Source organism: Trichechus manatus, unplaced genomic scaffold, assembly GCF_000243295.1.
Source record: "Trichechus manatus latirostris isolate Lorelei unplaced genomic scaffold, TriManLat1.0 scaffold00051, whole genome shotgun sequence".
Classification (NCBI taxonomy): domain Eukaryota; kingdom Metazoa; phylum Chordata; class Mammalia; order Sirenia; family Trichechidae; genus Trichechus; species Trichechus manatus.
The window spans coordinates 9,165,539-9,185,431 of NW_004443987.1; the positions used below are offsets into that span (position 1 = coordinate 9,165,539).

A 19,893-nucleotide genomic window follows, 5' to 3' on the forward strand; every position below is an offset into this window, starting at 1 on the left:
AACCTTCATCTAAAGTAAAATAAAAAAAAAAAAATAATGACACTAGCTTTGGCAAAATGAGATTTGTTGATGATTGTGATGAGAATAAGGAATAACTTATTTTCTCTTAGCAAAATGATGATTATTTCCTCACAGTCCCTCCAACTTGGGCTTATCTTGCTAATCTCATAACACTGGAATAGATAAACTTTAGAATTTGTTGTCAAGTTGTATAAATATTAAGATTTTATTTTTTATTACTTTGAGTTTATAGATTGATTTGGAAAGGAATTACATCTTTAAAATATTTATTTTTCCCATGCAGTAGTATGCAAGAGCAGCTGCAAAAGGAATTTTCTAGCTGCTAATCATCTAGCTACAACACATCTGGATTACATCTCATTGAAAATCAACAATGAACTCTGAAGAAAATTTGACTGAAGAAAGCATTGGTAAGCACCAAAGCAAGTACATTCAGAAAGAAAATTATGTTACTGCTTTAAATTCAGAAGAGGTGCTTGGCACTCCAGTCTACACAGACAAAGTCCCTCAACTCCTGGACAAAACAAATTCATTGGAAAACACTCAGGAACCTGCTGGATTCTTGAGCAGTAATATTCAACCTAGCAATTCAACCTCAGTCATCCCTCAAATAGTTTATGTGCCTCTGGAGGAGAGAAAGTATTTGAATCAGTTTGGTGAAGATAGACAAGCCAAATTCTCTCTAGATATCATGCATAGGACTGGTGCCAACCTGGAAGAAGTAACTTTCATCAAAGACGAAGGTCTCTACATTACAGTCTCTGGTAAGCCAGAAACTGTTAAGAAAGCTCAGAAGGAGATTTTTGCCCGGGTTCAGGAACAAGTTTCAACTACAGTTTCCACTCCCAAAGAACAACATTGCATTGTTATAGGCAAGACTGGAGCAAAACTACAAGACTTGGAAAAAAAACTGCAACCAACATCCAGATCCTATTCCCTGATAACCATCAAAACCAGATCAAGATTGCTGGCACCAAAGAGGGCGTAAAGAAAGATCCACATGAAGTTTTTCTTATGTCTGCTGAACAAGACAAGCATGCTGTAGAGAGGCTAGATATGGAAAAGTCATTTCATCCTTCTGTTGCCAGGACATATAATAGACCTGTTGACAAAGTCATGCAGGAAGAAGAGGCACACATACATATTCCACCACCTAGTACCAACCACACAGAGGTAATGTTTACTGAAAGAAAGCAACAGCTAAATCAGTCTGTGGCTCCTGTAAAGGAGATTTTTGAGGATACCAAAAAGAAAACTATAGCCACAGCTGTGGAGATGAAATTGCAGCACAAGTGTACTATAGGTCCCAAGAGCAATTCTGTGCAGGAGATCCTGGAAAGAACTGGAGTTTCAATAGAGATTTCACCCTCAGAGAACATGTCAGATCCTGAAATACTCCAAGGTAAGCCTGAAAGTTTAGGGAAGGCATTTACCGAAGTATATTCAAAGGCCAAGGCTTACACTGTTTCCTCAGTTTCTGCGCCTTCCTGGATTCACAGATTTATTATTGGTAAGAAAGGTCAAAATATATCCAGAATAACTCAGAACATGCCAAAAGTTTGTATACAATTTGCTGGAGATGATAAAATTAACATAAAAGGACCTACAGAAGATGCGAATTATACTCGAGACCAAATTGAAGTCATAGTCAAAGACCTAATTGACAGGATGAATTATGAAGGATTAATATTGACTATAAGGTTCACAGATATCTGATAGGGAAGAATGGTGTCATCATAAACCAGATTAAAGAAAAGAGTAAGGTTTCTGTGTTAATCTCACCTGAAAATGAAAAGAATGACTTGATCAGAATTGAGGGGGACTCTCAGGGCGTCCAACAGGCCAAGAGAGAACTTCTGGAGCTTGCTGCTTATGTGGAAAATGAGCAGAGCAAAGACTTAATTATCTAGCAAAGATTTCATCGCACAGTCATTGGGCGGAAGGGTGAACGGATTCATGATATCTGTAAGAAATTCCCAGAAGTTATGATTAATTTTCCTGATCCAGCATGAAAAAGTGACATTGTCCCACTCAGGGGGCCCAAGTATGAATTAGAACAATGCACAAAATATTTGGACAATGTGGTGACAGACCTTGTAGAAAATAGCTATTCCATAACTATTCCCGTATTCAAAAAGCTTCACAAGAATATCATTCGAAAAGGAGGTGCAAACATCAAAAAATCTGTGCAGCGAGCAACACAAAAATTCATCTTCCATCAGCAAGTAGCAGCTCAGAGAATATTGTTATCATTGGAAAACGGGAAAACTGTAAAGTAGCTTATAATTGTATTCTTTCCATTCAGAAAGACATAGCCAATATTTCAGAAGTGGAGATTTCTATTCCTTCTAATCTACATAAAGCCCTTATAGATCCCAAAGGATGTTTGATTGGTTCAATCACAGAAGAATGTGGAGGGATCTATGTTCACTTTCCAAGAAACAACTCAGGTCTTCAAAGGGTTATCATTAGGGACCCTGCCCAAAGAGTTGAGAAGGTTAAGAAAATGATGCTGCAACTAGCAGAAAAAAAAGAAAGCAAGAGTTATGCTGTGGTCATCCATGTCAAACCACAGTATCACAAATTCCTCATGAGTAAAAATGGTGGCAACGTTCCTAAAATCTGTCAAGAGACTGGAGCACATATCTTTTTCCCTGTCCCTGAGGATAAGAATCAAGAACTGTTAACTATCACTGGAACAGAGGAGGCTATTAAAGATGCACAAAAGGAACTAGAGGCTCTAATTAAAAATCTAGACAATGTTGTAGAGGACAATATACTGATAAATCCCAAGTACCACCGTCACTTTATCATGAGAAGGGGCCAGGTTTTACAGGAAATGACTGAGGTGTATGGTGGTGTGATTATTAATTTTTCATGTTCAGGAAAACAGAACAACAAAGTCACAATCAAAGGACCAAAACTTTGCGTGGAGGCAGCCAAGAAACAGATCCAGGAAATTATTAGCGACTTTCATACCCAAGTTACAACAGAATGTGTTATTCCCCAGAAATTCCATCGTTTTGTCATGGGACCAATGTGTTCCCAAGTCAGACAAATCACTAGAGGTTATAATGTTCAAATCAAATTCCCAGACAGAGAGGAGAACCCAGTTACTAATATAGAGCTAGCTGTTCAGGAAGATGAAGATGAAATTGGGAAAAGGAACACTAAGGAGGATAATCCTATTTCTCCAAGGAAATGTGACACCATATATATCTCAGGTCGAAAGGAAAAGTGTGAAGCAGCCATGGAAGCCCTTGTGGCTTTAATTCCTGTTACTGCTGAAGTAGATGTGCCCTTTGACCTTCACCGTTACATCATTGGTCAGAAAGGAAGTGGGATACGTAAGTTGATGGACAAATTTGAAGTTAGTATACAAGTCTCGGCACCTGGATTACAGTCCAATAATATTTCCATCACTGGTCTTGCTGCAAATGTCGAACAAGCCAAAGCTAGATTACAAGAACGTGTCTTGGCTTTACAAGCTGAAATACAAGATCGAGCATTAAGAAGTTTTAAACTGACCTTCACAATAGACCCCAAATACCACCCCAAGATCATTGGTCAAAAGGGTTTAGATATTACTCAGATTTGCTTGGAACATGAAGTTACCATCCATTTTCCAATTAAACAGAGCAATGAAACACAAGACCAAATCGTTATCACTGGGTATGAAGACAATACCATTGCTGCCCGGGATGCAATAATGAAAATGGTGCATAAGTTTGAAAAAACAGTAACTAAGGAAACCCCGCTAAACCACCGTGTTCATGGCCAAATTATTGGATTCCGTGGGCAGGCCATTAATAAAATCATGATTCAATTCCAAGTAAATATCTGTTTCCCTCCCAGGGGGGCTCCAGATCCAAACTTTGTCATTGTGACTGGACTTCCTGATAAAGTCATGAAAGCAATTTATCATATCCTTAGTCTTGAGGAACATTATCTGGCTGCTGTCATAAAGCACAAGTCTCGGCAGGAGCACATGAAGGGAGTCTCTCTGTGTAAAGTATCCAGTGCTGCATTCAAGAATTTTACAGAAAAAGATGCTCCCTATACTGTAAGCACCAGTCAAAAGACTCCTGGCATGAACAGCTCTGAAGACTTTCCCAGTTTGGGACATCAAGTGGCTCCTAAGAGCCTCGCTTGGAGATGCAAACAACAATGATAAAAACAATATTTTTGTTCCAGACAACTGACCTGAAAATCCCATAAAAAATTATTCCTAAATTGACTCAGCTGCTGAATAATATGCACATTTCTTACAACCTTTGCTTCCAACACATCCCTCCTTAAATACTCCAAAATATGTCTTAGTGAAAGGGGAGTGTTCAATCCTGTGTGCGTACAGTAATTACCAATTTAGTGTCTAATTTCTACACAGGACCTGTTCTTGACATTTTTTGACAGACTCTCCATTATTTTAAATGTAGTCTATTAAAATATTAAACAAATACCACTTCCTAAATTACATGGTCTGCTTAGCGTGTCATTATTCACTTAACTTTCATTCTGAGATATAAACTGTGGCAAGGAGATTACATCTATGTCATCACCCCAAGGCATAAATCTCCTTAACTTCAAAAAAGCTAAAACTTTTTTCTAAACTTTTTATTTGTATTACTCCCAATCTTCTCTTTTGTAGAGTGCAACCAGCTTTCTGCCAAGAGCCAAAATGCTCACCTAGCATGGCTTATAGAATAGAGAAAAATAAAATTTGAACATTGTGATTGGACACTGGAAGTGGTATTAGATATCAAAAGTAGTATAGCAGTAATATTAGAGAGAACAAGAATGACAGAATTACTTGAATGGCTTACTCATATTATGGTCATAACTGCTGTTTAAGGGCTTGAGACGTCCATCGTTTTTACATTCCCCAGACACATCCTTCAAAGGCCTCTTTGGGGAAAAATGTCAAACTCAGTAAGAGACTGTTTTCGGCTCCTACTTTCCAGTGATCCCTTAGGTCTGGTAAAGCCTTGAGATGTAATTTTAGTGGATGCTGTGAGTCACCAATCATATCACCCTACAAGACGGAAGCACTCACTACCCAATCTACTGTAGCTACTAACAGTTGATGCCTAACACCTTAATTAACCCCACCTCCAGCATTTCCCTCATCTGAAGAAATGCACCTTGCCCAAGGTAATGCCTTCTTCTCAGGGGCAGCCTTGATTCAATGACTGGTCAATATGGGGTCATAAATGCCCAGCTCCCTTTCCATAATTCAAGAAAATTCTGTATTACCGTCCCAGATCTAGGGCTCACCATGAGCTTAGCTGAATCCTCTGTGACTGCATCAAAGTTAAACTTCTTCCTCTGCCCAGTTCTTTTTCCTTTATTCCTCTATAGGTATTTATCCTAAGAGCACTTCCCAGTAAACTTCCTAATAACAAGTCCTCTGCCTCAGAGTCTAGGGCAGCTGTAGTTATTATGATGAATTATTATGATCTGAGAAATATGCTTGTAAGGGATATGGAGGTTTGTCAAGAGTGGGGAAATGGAGAGACTTTTATTATCAATGATAATGGCCAAATAAGTAAGGAGAGACTCATTCTCTTTTGAATAATCTCTGGCTCCTTTTTGGCTGCATACTGCCTCTCTGAAACAAGATTAAAAAATGCCTGTGCCACTCAACATTTAATATCTCTTAATTTTTTTTTTTTTTGCTGTAGCATTTGGAATTAGGTGTTCTGCATGTCAGTGTATGAATTATGATACCATCACTTCAGCATGCCAGGCTGCTCTCCTTATAAAGGGGGCCTAGATAGCAACTTGTGGAGGAGGTAGTGCATATACACACCTAGGTTAGGGTATATGCGTTTTCATTTTAACTAGGCATTGCCAAATTGTTCTTCATTTCTACCAGGAGTGTGTGAGCCTCTGGTGATTCACATCTTCACCAACAACTGGTGTTAATACAATGGGCCAGTGGACATTATTTTTAGGGTAGTATTGATTTTATTGGAGCCTTGGTTGCTCAGTGGTTAAGAGCTCAGGCTGCTAACTACAAGGTCGGCAATTCAAATCTACCAGCTGCTCCTTGGAAACCCTATGAGGCAGTTCTCCTCTGTCCTATAGGGTCACTATGGGTCGGAATCGACTGGGACTGGACAGCAACAGGTTTGGTTTTTGTTTTTTTTTTTTGGTATTGATTTTATAGCACCAAGCCAATGTCTTTAATGATTATAGGCACATTGCCTAACCTTTTGTCCTTTTAGCCCACTAAGCTTAACCATTATGCTTAGGGTCAGTCTGAAGTATGGTTATCCACCCTTGTGAGAGGTTACCAGAGCATACCAGGTATTTCTGTTCCACCTTCATGAGCACCACTCCCCAATATCAACGACTGCTCCCTGGAACCACTGGAGGGCAATTTAGATTTGCCACCCTAAGACACTGAAATCGTTCAGACCAATGCATTAATTAAATTTACTCCAAGTCTAAATAAATAATTCCTCCTGCATTTTATTTCAAATTTTTTCTAGCCTTGCTGTATAATAAAACTATCAGAATATCTGCAGTGAGATTCAGTAAAATATTAAAGATATTTTAATAATAAATTATATTAATGACAATAGCAATAACAGTAAGAACAAAACCAGCATTATAGAGATAAACACAGATTTGAAAATAAACCTTCTCCCATTATAAAATTTCCAAAGAGAAGTAAAACTTCAAAGATTAAATACCCTTGAGAGTTAAACCCCTAATGGTTTAAAGTCTAAAGGAATTAAAGTTCAAAACCAGTTTCATGCCTTTGTAAGTTAAAAGCCTAAAAGTCTTCAAAAAAAAAAAAGAGTATATAGTCTTATCACTTCTTAAAGAACTAAAAACATTCTCCCCATTTTCTTATTCTGTTCAGTTTTTTACGAATAGTGTTTCAATGTGCCTGGATATATGTAGGCTTCCTTCAGATTCTAGAGACTGGGCTGTCTCTCAGTGGAATGATTTTAGTTTATTCAAGGCCTAAAATACTGTATTAATTCAATGACAAGTAACTTCATTTTAAAGAGTCTATTAGAACAAGTAACAGCTGCAACAAAATGTAAAAACTACAAAATAAAGTTTTATATCTAAAATGTGAGAAAGCAAAAATATGCAAAATTTAAAATGACAAAAGAGTAGTGATTATTAAAAGAATTTAAAAATAAAATAATAAGTCACATTGAAAAACTGCAAATAGTTTGAAAATTAATATGTATAATTTCTAGAAAAGTAGAAATTACCAAATTTGACCCAAGTAGAGACAAAGCTTGTGTTTATGAAGATGGCACAGGACAGGGAAATATTTTGTTCTGTTGTACATAGGGTCACCATGAGTCAGAGCAGTCTCAAAGGTAACAACAGAGACAAAACATTTCAATAGACCCAGTCACCATAAGAAAAAGAGAGAAAATAATTCAAAACCTTACTTATAAAAATGTGTGAGGTTGAGATGCTTTCAAAGGGTTAATTCTATGGGACCTCTAAAAAGCAGATAACCCCAATCCTATTTCAACTATTTCGGAGTATAGAATGAGGGAAAACTTCCAAATCTTCTATATAGTTAGTATGACTTTAATGCAAAATCTTGCATTAAAAAGCTACAAATTTCACTTATGAATATGCAAAAATTTGAAATGAAGTATTAGCAAATTCCAACATTATTTTACAAAATACATCTTGACTGAGTGAGGTGTGTATTCCAAAAATGTAAGGGTGTTTCAGTATTAGGACAACTGCTGGTGTAATACATCATATTAGCAGCGTTAGGGGCTAAGGAAAAAAATCAAATAATCTATAGATTCAGTTAAGTCATTTTACAAATTCAATACCTAGTCATGTAAAAAATAATAAAATAGAAATTGATTACTTCCCTAACATTACACCTACACACATATATGAACACATACCCTGTGTGTGTGTGTACACATATCCCCAAAACCAGCATTATTTCCCTGAACGGTGATTTTACACTGGAAACTTTCCCACTAAAATTAGGAATAAAGAAAAAAAAAACTTACACCAATTTTAAAAATTATCTTGTATTGGGGATATTTGCCAAAATAATTAGAAAAGAAAATGCAATTTGTGGCATAAAAATTGGAAAGGAAGATGCTGAAGTATCTCTATTGGTAGATGATATTCTATATATGAAAACTCAAAAAATCAATGGAAAATCTATTGTACATAATAAGGGAATCTTCCAGACTAGCAGGTCATAAAACTACAAAAGTCAATAGCTTCTTACACCGGCTAGCCACCCATGCCAGCTGCACCAGGCACCCATAGACTGGTGGTGCACCCTTCTCCATGTCATGCTGTAGTGGACATGGGCACACCCTCCAAGCCAGCACCCATGGACTGGCTGCATACCCCCTCCCTTGCCCCCCACATGGCCCCACATGCAACCGGAGACTCGTGCTCATTCCACCACCCCCGTGTAGTCCTGCCTATCTGAGGCCATTGGTGCGAGTTTCTGTGCCACCCACCTGATGACCGATGACCTGTACGCCCTCTCCCCTCAACCACCCAGTAACTTGCAATGTGCAAAAACAGCACCCAACCTAGTGACCAGTGAGAATGGTCTCTGCACCCATGTCCGGGTGATCGGCCAGATAGACACATCACCTCACCAGCAACATGAGATACATCCTGACCAGCACCAGCTAAACCCCTGCCAAGTGATGAGCAAGAGCCCCTAGTGCCCTCATCTGATGTTTGCCTGGTTGCAACAGCACTCGTTCCACACCCAAACAGTTCCTGCAAGCCATTTGCATCTGTACTGAAGCCCCTTGATACCTCACCACCTACCGAAACAACAACTCGTCCATGTACAGTGGGCATACCCTGTCCGTTTGGGTAGCACTTCCTCACAGCAGATACAGAGAAGTCCTTCCCTGACCTCCAAATAACACACTAACCACTAGCACCAAACTTAATGCCTTGGAGACAGCAGAAAATAACAAATCATATTAAAAAACAGGATAAGATGGCTCAAACAAGTGAGCAAAATAAAGGAGCAGAAAACCTTCCTGAGGAAGAAATGGTAATAGAACTACCTGACAAGGAATGGCACAGTGGTTAAGAGCTATGGCGAGCTACTGCTGCTAACCAAAAGGTGGCAGTTCGAATCCACCATCTGCTCCTTGGAAACCCTGTGGGGTGGTTCTACTCTGTCCTAGAGGGTTGCTATGAGTTGGAATTGACTTCACAGCAATGGGCTTTTTTTTTTTAAAAAAAATAGGATCCTCAAGGAAATCAAGCAAAACAGACAAATCCAAGGAAAAAACAGACAAAACTCTAGAATTCAGGAAACAATACAAGAACAACATGACAAAATAGACAATTAGAAACCATACAAAAACAGCAACTAAAAATCCAGAAGATGAACAAAAAGAAAAAAATCAGAACTAGATAACTCAATGGAAGGACATAGAAGTAGAATTGAATCAATGGAAGAATTAGTGAAATAGAGGATAAATCCCTTGATACTAATTTGTTTGAGGAACATTCAGAAAAAAGACTAAAGAAAAATGAAGAGAGCCTAAGAGTTATGCGGGATACTATCAAGAGGAATAGTTAATACATGATTGGAATTCCAGAACAGGAGGAGACAAAAGCACAGAGAGAATTTTTTTAAGGAATTACAGAAAATGTCCCTAATATCATGAAAGATGAGAAGGTTTCCATCCAAGAAGTTCAAGGAACCTCATACAGGATAGACCCCAAAAGAAAATCACCAAGACGTCATAATCAAACTTTCTAAAACCAAAGACAAAGAATTCTGAAAGCAGCTCAGGAAACACAAAATATCACCTACAAAGGGGCACCAGTAAAAAAGCTCTGACTTCTCAGAAGAAACCATGCAGGCGAGAAGGAAATGGAATGACATATATAAAACCCTGAAAGAAAAGAATTGTGAACCAAGAGTCACTTATCCAGCAAAACTGTCTCTCAAAGATGAGAGTGAAACTAGGATATTCCCTGATAAACAGAAAATAAGGGAATTTGTAAAAACCAGACCAACCTTACAAGAAATATTAAAGAGAGTCCTTTGAACAGAGAATCAAGGACATCAGACAAAAGCCTGAGATTAAGACACATGGCAGCATCATCCAAATACCAACCCAAATAAAGAACACTCAAAAGTAAAATAAATCTATAAAACTGAAAACAGGGAACCAGAGACATCAATTTGTAATGGACAACAACTTCAAAACATAAAGGAGTAAATGGTGTAGTTATAAAACTTCCAAATGGAGATGAAGTCAAGGCAGTAGAAAGAAATGACAGACTATTTTAAACTTAGGAAGATAAAGGTAAATTTCAGAGTGAGCGCAAAGAAAATAAACCTACTAACCAAAATGAAAAAGAAGAAAATCTAAAAGACTCATTAAACACAAAATCAATAACAATGAAGGAAAAGAAGAGAAATCCATAAACAAAAAGAAGTCAACACAGAAAATTAAGTGGAGCACAGAAACTGTCAACACACACAAAAAAACCCATAACAAAATGATAGCAATAAATTCATACCTATTGATAATCACAGTACATGTAAATAGTTTACATGCACCAGTCAAGAGACAGAGAGTGGCAGAATGGATTTAAAAAAAAAATGACCCATCAGTATGTTGCCTACAAGAGATATAACTTAGACACAAAGAGATAAATAGTTTAAGAGTCAAAGTACGGAAAAAAAATATGCCAAGTAAATGATAACCAAAAAAGAGCAGGAGTGGCAATATTAATCTCTGATAAAATAGACTTTAAGTCAAAATCCATCACAAGAGACAAGGAAGGGCATTATAAAATGATTACAGTGTCAATCCACCAAGAGGACATAACCATAATAAATACTCAATGACAGAGCTCCAAAATACATAAAACAAACTTTAACAGTATTGAAAAGAAAAATAGACAGTTCCACAATAATAGTGGGAGACTTTACCACACCACTGTTGATGAAGAACAGAACAACTAGAAAAAAAAAATCAACAAATCTGAAGAACTAAATAACACAAGTAACCAACTTGACCTCATAGACATATGCAGAACACTCCACCCAACAGCAGCGCAGTACACAGTCTTCTCCAATGCACATGGATCATTCTCCAGAATAGACCAGGTTTTAGGCCACAAAGCAAGCCTCATAAATTAAAAAACATCAAAATAATACAAAGCATCTTCTCTGATCACAACACTACAAACCTTGAAATCAGTAACAAGAACAAGGAAAAAAATCGAATACATGGAAACTTAATAAAACCTTGTTTAAAAATCATTGGGTAATAGAAAAAAATAAAATTTAAATTAAAAAAATCCTAGAATTAAATGAGAATGAAAACACAATATACCAAAACGTTTGGAACACAGCAAAAGTAGTGCTCAGAGGAGAATTCATAGCAATAAACACACGCATCAGAAAAGAAGGGCCAAAATAAATAACTTAACCTTACAACTCAAACAAATATAAAAAGAGCAACAAAAGAAGACCACAGTTACCAGAAGAAAGGAAATGATAAAGGTCCGAGCAGAAATAAATGAGACAGAAAATATAAAAGCAATAGAAAGAATCAACAAGACTAGAAGTTGGTTCTTTGAGAGGATCAATAAAATTGATAAAACACTGGCCAAATTGACAAAGGAAAAGAATGAGAAGATGAAAATAACCAAAATAAGAAATGAGATGGGTGATATTACAACAGAAACAACTGAGATAAAAAGAATCATAACAGAATGTTATGAAAAATTGTACTCCAACAGATTTGAAAACCTAGAAGAAATGGTCAATTTTCTAGAAACACATTACTGACCCAAACTAACACAAAGTGGGGTAGAAAATTTGAACAGACCCATAACAAAAGAAATTGAAGAGGTTAAAAAAAAAAAAAAAAAACAACTCAAAAAAAAAAAAGCCCCGGCCCAGATTGCTTCACTGGAGAATTCTATCAAACATTCAGAGAAGAGTTCACACTAATTCTACACAAACTATTTCAGACTATAGAAAAGGAAGGAATCCTCCCTAATTCATTCTATGAAGCCAGCAGAACCATGATACCAAAGCCAGGAAAAGACACCACCAAAAAAGAAAATTACAGACAAATATCCCTCATGAATATAAACCGACAAATTCTCAACAAAATTATAGCCAATAGAATTCAACAGCATATCAAAAAAATAATGCATCATGACCAAGTGGGATTCATACCAGGCATGCAAGGATGGTTCAACTTTAGAAAATCAGTCAGCATAATTCACCACATAAATAAAACAAAAGAATTACATGATCATCTCAATAAATGCAGAAAAGGCATTTGATAAAATCCAGCACTCTTTCCTGATAAACACGCTCAGCAAAATAGGAAGAGAAGGGAAATTTCTCAACACAATTAAGGGCATATATGCAAAACCAACAGCCAGCATTATTCTCAATGGAGAGAGGCTGAAAGCATTCCACTTGAGAATGGAGACCAGACAAGAATGCCCCTTATCATCACTCTGATTCAATATCGTACTGGAAGTCCTAGCTAGAGCAATAAGGGAAGAAAGGGAAATAAAGGGCATCCAAGTTAGTAAGGAAGAAGTAAAATTATCCCTATTCACAGATTATATGATCCTATACATAGAAAATCCCAGTGATTCCACCGGAAAATTACTGGAACTAATAGAAGGATTCAGCAAAGTGTCAGGGTGTAAGATCAACATGCAAAAATCAGTTGGATTCCTCTAAACTAACAAAGAGAACTCCGAAAAGGAAATCAGGAAAACAATACCATTTACAGTAGCCCCCCAAAAGATAAAATACTTATGAATAAATATAACTAGGGACATAAAAGACTTACACAAAGAAAACTACAAAACACTATTACAGGAAACCAAAAGTAACCGACATAAATGAAAAACATGCCATGCTCATGGATAGGAAGACTTAACGTTGTGAAAATGTCAATACTACCCAAAGGAATCTATAGATATAACGTAATCTTGATCCAAATTCCAACACGTTCTTTAACAAAATGGACAAACAAACCTCCAACTTTATGTGGAAAAAAAAGAGGTCCCAGATAAATAAAGCCTTATTGGAGAAGAAGAACAAAGTAGGAGGACTCACACTTCCCAATTTTAGAACCTACTATATAGCCACGGTAGCCAGAACAGCCTGCTACTGGTACAATGACAGACACATAGGCCAATGGAACAGAATTGATAACCCAGAAGTAAATACATTCACCTATGGACAGCTGATCTTTGACAAAGGGTCGAAGTCCATTAAATGGGGAAGAGATAATCTCTTTAAAAAATGGTGCTGGCAAAACTAGAAATTCATTTTTAGAAAAATGAAACTGAATCCATACCTCACACCATACAGAAAAACTAACTCAAAATGAATCAAAGACCTAAATGTAAAACTTAAAACTATACAGTTCGTGGAAGAAAACATAGGGACAAAGCCAGGGGCACTAATTTATGGCATTAATAGACTATCAAGCATAAGTAAAAATACAAACAGCAGAAGATAAACTAGATGAATGGGACCTCTTAAAAATTAAACACTTATGCTCATCAGAAGACTTTATCAAGAGTAAAAAGAGAACCTACAGATTGGGAAAAAATTTTAGCAATGACATCTGACAAGGGTCTAATCGCTAAAATTTGTAGAAAACTTCAACACTTCAACAACAAAAAGGCAAACAATCCGATTTAAAAATGGGCAAAAGACATGAGCAGACACTTCAGCCAAGAAGACATTCAGGCAGCTAACAAACACATGAAGAGATGCTGGTGATCATTAGCCATAAGAGAAATGCAAATCAAAACTTCAATGAGATACCATCTCACCCTGGCAATAATGGCACTGATCAAAAAAAAAAAAAAAAACAAATGCTGACCAGGTTTTGGGGAGTTTAGAACTTTTATACACTGCTGATGGGAATGTAAAATGGTATAGCCATGATGAAAAATGGTATGGTACTTTATTAAAAAGCTAGAAATAGAAGTACCATATGATCCAGCAATACCACTTCTAGGTACATGCCCTAGAGGAATAAGAGCTATGACATGAATAGACATAAGCACACCCATGTTCATTGCAGCATTATTCACAATAGCAAAGAGATGGAAACAACCTAAGTGCCCATCAGTGGATGAATGGATAGACAATTGTGGTACATACACTCAATGGAATACTATGCAGCTATAAAGAATAATGATGAATCCATGAAACATCTCACAACATGGATGAATCTGTAGGACATTATGCTGAGTGAAATAAGTCAATCACAAAAGTACAAATATTGTATGAGACCACTATTGTGAAAAATCAAGAAAAGGTTTACACACAGAAAGAAACATTCTTTGATGGTTACCAGGGATGGGAGGAGAGGAAGGGAGAATCATTAACTAGATAATAGACGTGTTAATTTTGGTGAAGGGAAGGGCAATACACAATATGGGGGAAGTCAACACAATGCAACCATGGCAAAGGATTGCATTGAGAGCTATGCAAGAATAAAGGGAACTATAGTAAATACTATGCAGATACAATCCTGTAACAACAGTAATAATAATAATTTGTGAGTGGATACATAGGTAGATATGTATGCTAAATAGGTGTGGGAGGTCACACAGGAGTACATCCACGGGCATAAATGGGTATGGTTGTGGATATTTCTACATACATGTTTATATGTACTGCATGTTTATTCATATATATAATAGAGCACATGGGGGCACAGTTATGGAAACTTCTTAGACATAACCAACACTTCATGGTACTGAGATACTGGGATTTAAGGCTTAGGACCATAGTCTCAGGGGATATCTAGGTCAATTGGCATAACAGAGTTCATAAAGATAATGTTCTACATCTTACTGTGGTGAGTAGCATCTGGGGCCTTAAAAGCTTCCAAGTGGCCGTTTAAGATACAACTATTGGTCTCTTCCAGTCTGGAGCAAAGGAGAGGAAGAAAACCAGACTCAAGGAAGTGATTAGTTCAGAGCACTAATGGCCGACATGAACCACAGCCCCCATTGGCCTGAGACCAAAAGAACTAGATGGTGCCTTCCTGCCGCTATCAACTGCTCTGGCCAGGAACACAATAGAAGTTCTCACTTAGATGAGGAGAAAAATGTAGGACAAAATTCAAATTCGTGAAAAAGACTAGACTTACTGGTCTGATAGAGACTGGAGGAACCACTCAGACACCCTGCTAATGTGGAACTGAAGCCACCTCCATAGATCACCTTTCAGTCAAATAATAGACAGGCCTGTAAAATACATAACAATGCCAGTGAGGAATGTGCCCTAGTAAGTTTTATTTGAGGAAGTTTTCTTATACAAACTTTCCTCTTCCTTTGAACCCAGCATCTCTGGTACTCCAGTGCTACATGGAGGGTGGCCTCAGCCTGGTGATATAAACTTCACTATCTCTCTTGAGCAGGAATTTTCAGTCTTGTGACTTCTTCCATTGCCATATACTAAGGAGAATCTTAGGCCAGTGAAATTGCTGGGAAGATTTTACCTTCATTTCAACATTTGTTTCACCTGGAGAATCACAGTCACCAGCTTCCTGAACTACAGATGATGTTGATGCTTCTTAATCCTCAGCCCCAATGGTCTTTATGAGAATCAATAATTCTTCCTTTTCATTCTTTTTTAATATTTTGATATGTTTCATCAGGGGCCAGTCAAGAGGCCCAGAAAAACAGGGAGAAGTCTGAGACATTGAGATAAATTCCTGACATACTTCCTTCTCACAACAGACATGGACTCTCTGGCCCGAGTTTAAAGGTAAGAGCTCTAAGATTTTCAGTCACCTCCCACATCCCACAGTATTTTAGGTTATGCACCATCTGCTTTTTATGCCCAGATAATTATATAACTTATGTACTATTTTTCAGGAATCCATGCTCCAGAAATGCATTGATTCTAGGTTTATTTACCATTAGAAATCTTAAATAAAGGACATCCTGCTAATAGTATTCCATAGATAAGGACCCTCCTCCTTATCAGTATTATCAGTCTATTGAACAGTTATGTTTACAAATAAACCAGACCTGATGACTTGTCTTCTTTCTTTCCTGGACCTTTCCTTGATATAAATGGATCATAAGCCATTTCTTAATTATTCTTACCCAACCCTTAAAGAATGGTTAGGGAGTTTATCTAAATTTATCTACCTAGCACTGAGAACTCACAGTTTAAAGCTAGAACATCACTAGTACTCAGCAGTACATGGGAATTAACTATCTTGCCCACTAATGGGAAGAAAAATGAATTAACTCTTCTATGGTGATAAATTTGTGAATGAGAATCAGCATAAAGCTGATTCCCAGAAGGCAGGATCAAGTGTACCCCTGCTTTCTCATTTCTACATCATTTCTCACACCAGCTGTCCACATGGCACTCTCTCTGTCTCTCAACCTCTAGCCACCCATAGCTAGGTCAAAGCTCATAAGCTTAAAGGACACCATCCTTGGGTTCACTGATTTGCTGGAATGACTCACAGAAATTCAGGAGATATTATACTTACAACTACCAGTTTTATTATAATAAAATGATATACATCAGGATCATCATAAGGAAGAGATTCATGGGCAAGGAAGGTTCCCAATGTGGAGTTTCCATGCCTCAGAGAGGTTACCTCACCCTCCATTTGCCAACCAGAAACCTCTTTGACCTGCTGTCTACCAAAGCCTTTATTTCAGGGCTTCAAATCAATTCGTTTCAGTTTGAAACGCTGCTGAGAATTTGCATTTCCACCCCAGATATACTGAATCACAATCTACATATTAACAAGTTCCCCAGGTGACTCTTATAGATAATAAATTTTGAGAACCACTGCTCTACTAGTGGTTCTCAGAACTGGTCCCTACCCAGCAGTATTAGCATCCCCTGGGAACTTGTTAGAAATGCAAATTCTCAGCAAGGGTTTAAACCGGAATGAATCAGTTCGAAGCCCTGCTCTATTTGCCTCACCCATGGAGGCCTCACTGCCTCTTAAGTGGCCAAACCACACTCATTAGCCACGGGTGTAGTACAGCTCTCAGGAACCAAGACTAAGGCCAAATAGCTTATTGCCAGGTGAATAATCACCTCACACCTTCATAGCATTAATCCATTTTCTTCTACACAGTTGTATCTTCTTGCCCACACATAAGGGATTTTTGTATATTATAGATATTTTGGAGCCTTGGTGGCACAGTGCTTAAGAGCTCAGCTGCTAACCAAAAGGTCAGCAGTTCGAATCCACCAGCTGTTCTTGGAAATCCTATAGGGCAGTTCTACTCTGTCCTGTAGGGTTGCTATGAGTTGGATTCGACTTGACGGCAACAGGTTTTTTTTAATAGATATTTTGCCTCCTTTTTTTTTCTGTGCAGTAACTATTTCTTCCACATTTATTGTTTACTGAGTGTATTAATTGTATCTTTTGGTATGTTGGATATGTTCTATTTGCCTCTCCAAATTCACTCTCCACTTTCCTCCACGCTGTTCTCTACTTTGATGGATTATATCAGAGAATTCTCATACCTTCTGGATTTGAATTCGATTAAGCTAATGGAAATCCCCAGATGGGCATCATAAGAAGGGAGGAGAGTGACATGAGTGAGTTAATTCCTCTGTCATCTTAACTGTGCAGTTACCTCAGGCAATCAATTATCCTCAGAAGAAGGTTACTTTTTCTTCTCTAAAGCAGCTTGCTCTACATAATTCTCTCTCCTTCTGGGATCCATCAAATTCCACTTCCATTTGTCCCTTTAAAGCTGGGGGTCTTCTGCATTGCTCTTAGTCCCAGACTTACATATAGGACCTTAAATTACACTGGTGAAAAAAAAAAGACAAAAACACCTGCTGTCAAAGATTAAAACTAAAAGGTTTAAAAAAATAAAAGGAGATAATATAATCAAGTCAAATCAAGTGGTGGAAAAGAGGAAGGGAAAGAGAAATACAAGGACATGTAATTTCATTAATGTTTATAATAAGATGTCAAATTAATGCTTTATTTAAAAAAAAGAAGAGGACTAGCAAAAATAAAGTTAGAAATTTGATGAGGACTTCCGGGCAACATGGTGCTATAGTCAGAAGCACCACGCCATCCCTCCACAGCAAGGATCAGAAAAACTAAGTCAAACACAGTCACATGTCAATCCTAAAACCCTAAGCATCAAATGAAGAGATAATGAACTCAGCCAAGCACCAAATGGAATAAGAAACTGACCGAGAACAGAGAGCGAGGATAGATACATGCAGAGGTCCCCTATCAGCTACCGCAGCACGGATCCACAATCTTGGACTCCGGTCGGAGATAAGCAAACAGAGGGTATGAGAAAGCAGCTTCATGGACCTTCCAGCAGGAGACAGAACAACCGGTAACCACCAATATAGGCTTTCCCACCCCCCACCCTTCTTCACCCCCACTTAGCCTCCTTTGCTTCCTGCAACCACAGTCTCTTGGCCGGGAAGCACCAGCTTCAACCCGGTGTTGCTTGGATTTCACCTGCCCACACTGGCCGGCTCCCTGAGTGCCTTTTGTTGGCCGCTGGTGTTGCTTTTTTCTGCTTCTTTAGATTTCTTCCTTACCTCTCACCACCTCCCCCTCCTTTCTCTCAAATACCTGGCTCCGTGCGCCATCTTGCTTCTTCCTGAAAGGCTGCAAAACACTACTCGACTGTGAAACTGCTTCCTGGCACACGCCGCCACGCTGGTGGGACCCCAGGGCTTTTTTGTTTGTTTGTTTGCTCTGATTTTTTTCTGTTTTGATTTGTTTGTTTTCTTTTTCTTTTCTCGGCATGGGAGCCCCTTCTTGCCGGACAGTACTGCGTGACTTGGAAGCTACTCCCTTACTCTGCGCAGACGCACAGGGACATCCCTGGGGGCATTTCTTTTTTCTTTTTTTCTTAATTCTTTTTGTTTTTTTTTTTTGTTTCTTTGTTTTGTTTTCTTCTGTTATTCACTTTTTGTCTTTCTTCCTTTCCAGTTTCTCAATTTATTCATTTTTTTACCATTTTTGTTTTTCATTTTTATTTTTCCCCATTTTTCTCCACTCCAATAGCAAGCTCGCTTAGCACTCTTTTTTGTTTGTGTGTATGTTTTTAGCTCCTGTTCCTCTCTCCTCTCTCTCATCTTTCCCATACCCATTTAGCTCCACACATCACAATCTACCCCCTTCTTCCTGCCTACTTGCACTGTGCGCTGAACATCACACTCCCAAGCAGCATAGGCATGGCCAACTGGAACCTGCCCTGCACTGATTCCCAGTCTGCACTGTCAGCACTGGTACATGCCACAAACAACCCATCCCAGAAACTCCCCTTCAGTTGGACCTGCCCTGCTGTACTGTACCTGAGTGACTGACCCTGCCCATTGGAGAAGGAGGTAAAAAGTATCTTGCGCACAGATGAGCAAACAACAAAGAATGCACAGCCTGCCTGCTCAGACATAACCAAATATATTAAAAAAAACAGTATGAAACAAATAAATCTACAATCAGTAAAAGAGGAATATAAACACTCAATGCCACCAAGACAGTAGACAATATCAAAACATTTACACAAACAGGACAGGATGGTTCCAGTAGGCATCCAAAATAAAACACTAGATGACCTTCCAGTAGAAGAAAAGGCACTAGACCTAATTGATAGGGAACTCAAATATCTAATATTCAGAATTATCCAAGAGTTGAAGAAAAAAGCAGACAAACATGAAGAAAAAATAGACAAATTCATGGAAAAGGCAGGAAAATTCATGGAAAATACAGGCAAAAAATGGAAGAATTCAAGAAAATAATACAGGAACAAAATGCTAAAATAAATTCACAACTAGAAATCATACAAAAACAACAAGTAGAAAACCAGCACAACTTGTACAAGGAAAGGTCA

At 38.0% G+C, this 19,893-nt stretch overlaps 1 pseudogene; it reads left to right on the forward strand.

Annotated features, from left to right (window-relative positions):
* The first annotated feature begins 301 nt into the window (after window positions 1–301).
* On the forward strand, window positions 302–4,192 carry LOC101345203 (vigilin pseudogene; annotated as a pseudogene).
* Window positions 4,193–19,893: the final 15,701 nt, after the last annotated feature.